The sequence below is a fragment of the Gossypium raimondii genome, chromosome 2, assembly GCF_025698545.1.
Source record: "Gossypium raimondii isolate GPD5lz chromosome 2, ASM2569854v1, whole genome shotgun sequence".
Lineage (NCBI taxonomy): Eukaryota > Viridiplantae > Streptophyta > Magnoliopsida > Malvales > Malvaceae > Gossypium > Gossypium raimondii.
Window position 1 is genome coordinate 13,208,617 of NC_068566.1, and position 4,276 is coordinate 13,212,892.

Consider the following 4,276-nt stretch of genomic DNA (forward strand, 5'->3'; position numbering starts at 1 on the left):
AAAGGGTATCCTAGACTAAGGTTAGTAACTACCTCACTCCCTCAACTTGAAAAATTTAAATTGGATTGAACTAATAATTCGTAAATACAAAATGATTTTTTTTATAAATGAAAAGGTTTGAATTTTTGTTATGTTTTGCTTGAAATTTTTCTTTGATGTTTTTATAAATATAATTTTTTAATATTTTTGAAAATTTTATAAATATTTTGAATAACTTCTTAATTGAGTGAGAGAAAATATTTGATACATTGTTAGTGAGGTTTTAAACCTTACAAATAATGTTAGAAGATTGAGAAATGTGTATAGTAAAATATTAAAAAAAAACATATGTTAATTTTTTAAAATTGTTTATGAAATAAAAAGAATACACTGCTATATACCAAATGCTGAATTTAAAAAAAGAATCTTTGAAGAATAAAAACCCAAAATCTAAATTAATAATTTGCAGCAAAAGTGAAAAGTAGGTAACTTGTAAAAGTAGGATGTAAGCAAGAGAAGAGAGACATAGTTCTCAAGACTTGTGTTTTCCGGTGGAGGAAACTTACCGCTGCTTCCATCTACTCTAGGTTTTGAAAACCACACTTTTTTTAAAATTCATTTCTAAAACTAAGAAATTTAGTTTATTAATTATTATTAATACATAATGCATTTCTTTTTTTGAAATGAAAACGGATCATTGCTTTAAAATTGTTTATTATTATTATTTCAATAATGCATTCAAGAATAATTTTTTAATGTAATATTTGTGTTTTTATGTAATGTGATATTTATATCGGTAAAAGTTATACATTTTGGTATTCAATGATAATGATGGAAAATTTTAATGTTTAATTCGAGTTTAGATATTGATTTAATAAAAATAATTGCTAATATTATTAAGTTTAAATCTTGTACAATTTTGTTAATAAAATAAATTTAGCACTAATTGTGAATTTGTTTAATTTGTTAAATCGTCTTTTTTCCTAGTTTTAGGATTCATTTGTTGAAATTTAATTATTGATATTATTAGTTAATTATGATTTTCACAAAATTAACGTTAAAACCGAATTAAACAATAAAAAGTTAATACCGTTATTTTGGAGTATCAAAATTTATAAATTTTGTCAAATGCAAGTATCACATTTGACAAAAAAGCACATGTATCTCATTATAAAATTTATCAAACTCAGGTATCAAATTACTAAATACAAGTATCACATTGGACAAAAAGCACATGTACTTATTAATGGGTAAACTACACCATTTGTCATTAAACTATGAGTAGGTTTTCGTTTTGGCCACTTAACTAAAAAAAGTTACAATTTAGTCACTGAACTATTCAAAATTTTTCATTTAAGTCACTGACTTATTCAAAAGTTTACATTTAAGTCATTGGGATGTTAAGTTCTTTTTTAAAAGTTTCACTAGTGAGCTCCAAGCGGCAATCAACAATCGATACGGTCGATCGACACCCATCAATGAGTAGAATAACATACCTTAGATCCAAATCGATTTGACGATCAATGTCAAAGATTGAAGAAAAAATTGTTTGAATTTTGATTCACAAATCTGTGGCGTCCCAAGTTGTTTCATTAAAAAAACACTAAACTATAGAAGAGAAGAGGAAAGACAGCTTTCGACTTCATCTAAAACTAAAAATTACACCTTATTTACAGACTTCATCTTCTCCAACTTTTTCTGTTTCCTTTTACTGCCATTGTTGTCAAACAAAAGAAAAAAAAATTTGTTCAAATTTCATCATTTGTGAGGCGATATTAGACACATTTATAAATATCCCAAGTTGTTAATAAAAAGATGTAGTCGTTCATGACTCATTATCAATTTTTTCTTTTCTTTTCTTTTCTTTCCAGATTTCCTCTATAAACAAGCATTAATATCTTTAGTTCTCAATTGCCGATATGTATTCTATAACCCACTCTTGATTTAGTTGAAAACCAAGTTAACTATTTTCACATGAATGCCATACTTTTAAAATAAAATTAGAGTATATATTTTATATTTGTGTGTGTGTGTGTGTGGTTTTTTTAATTCACGTGTAAAAGCTTCATAGATGATAGATTTAACCCATATTACAAAGGGAAAAAGAAAAGAAAAGAAAAGGGTTACTACATATAAGGGTAAGATTGTACATTCATAAATAACATTAATGTTTTACTTCATAGCATACACAAGACAACAATAGTAATAAATATCACAATTTTCAACAACCAAACATCTTGATATGGTGAGATATCTATCCTTCATCTATCTTTTTGAAGCTTGTTTGCTATTTAACATAACACTCCTCTTTTATATCTGTTGGAAAAATTACATTTTATGGGAACTTTGAAGCATATTCTCAATAGGGAAAGGTGGAGAGTTAAATCATATTATTATGGTTTCATATTCTTCTCCATGAGACCTTTACAACGGTATATCATATGCTCAAAATGGTTGAGTGATGAATGATAAATTGATGCTCAAAGTAAGCTACTTGGAAATATTGTTGAGGAAAAGTAAACGTTTAGATCCCATATTGGTTAAATACCAAAGTGTGATATGTGTTTATTTCCTCAACAATATTTTGATACCAAAATTCTGTTCATTTTCAAAACTCTTCCTTTTCCTCTCCGTCGTTTCAAACGTTCCGGTGATAGAAAAAGGTAAAGTTCGTTCGTTGATATTTGTAGAGGTGCTACTACTTTGATCACTATTGTTGTTGTATCTTGGGAGACATTCGACCAACGTTTCTCCAAGTACTGTAGGAGCGGCAGAATCTGTCTTAAGGAAACTGTGTTTCACAGGCCTCAACGTTTCGTAAAATCTCGATTCTCTTTTATTTCAACTGTTTATTACGGTTTTATTTGATTTTCGTATTTGATAAATTAATTATAAATCATTTTATTTATATTTTATTTCATATATGTTTATTTATATTTAATTTTTTTGTTAGCTAATGTGTTTTGTTTAACAATCTTAAGACAAATCCGATTATTTTTTCAATTTTCTAATCCGAGACAAACGAGACACCAAGGCGAAGAAAAAAATATTTTTTTTTAAAAAACCATTTTCTTTTAAAAATTAAATAAATCTGTTTCGGGTTTTTTCCCTCATTCAACAGATTTCTTTTTCCTCTATTTTTGTTTTATTTCCAAATGAATATTAAAACTAATAAAATCTGTTTCGGGATTTTTCCACCGTTTAACAGATTTTATTAGATTTTATTTCCAATATTAAAAGTAAATAAAATCCATTTCGGGATTTATTCCCACCACTCAACGGATTTTATTCCATTATTTTAATTCTATTTCCAAACGGGAAATTAAAGGTAAATAAAATCCATTTCTAGAGTGGCTCCCGCCGTTTAACGATTTTATTCCACATTTTGTTTTATTTCCAAAAACGAGTAAAATAAAATCTGTTTCCAGATTGATTCCCACCGTTCAACAATTTTGTTCCACATTTTGTTTTATTTTTCAAAAACGAGTAAAATAAAATCCGTTTTGGGATTGATTCTCGCCGTTCAATGATTTTATTCTAAATTTTGTTTTATTTCCAAAAACGAGTAAAATAAAATTCATTTCAAATTTAATTCCTGCCGTTCAATGGATTTATTACATTTTAATTTTGTTGCCAAAAATGAGAAATTAAATTAAATAAAATGCATTTGAATTTATTCCGCCATTTAACAAGATTTTATTTGATTTTATTTTGTTTCCAAATTAGAATATAATTAAATAAAATCATTTGGGATTTATTCTGCGTTTAACAAGATTTTTTGATTTTATTTTGTTTCAAATTAGAATATAATTAAATAAAATGCATTTGGATTTATTCTGCCGTTTAATAAGATTTTATTTGATTTTATTTTGTTTCAAATTTGAATTGAATTACATAAAATCTGTTTTGGGATTTATTCCCATCGTTTAACAAGATTTTATTTGATTTTATTTTGTTTACAAATGTGAATTGAATTAAATAAAATCATTTTGGATTTATTCCTACGTTGAACAAGATTTTATTCGATATTTTTTTGTTTCCAAACAAAAACGTAATCAACTAATTCTATTTTGGGATTTATTCTCATCGTTTAACAAATTTTAATTTGATTTAATGATATAATTTTGTTTCGAGATTTAATCTTGCTATTGAACAAAATTGTTTTTGATTTCGTTTCAGAATTTTTATTCTACCGTTTAGCAAATCAAAGAGAAAATTTTCTGTTTATAGTGGTCTTAATTGTGGCTTTAAATTGAATTAAAAGAAATTTATCAACGATGAATTAAAAAGGTAATAT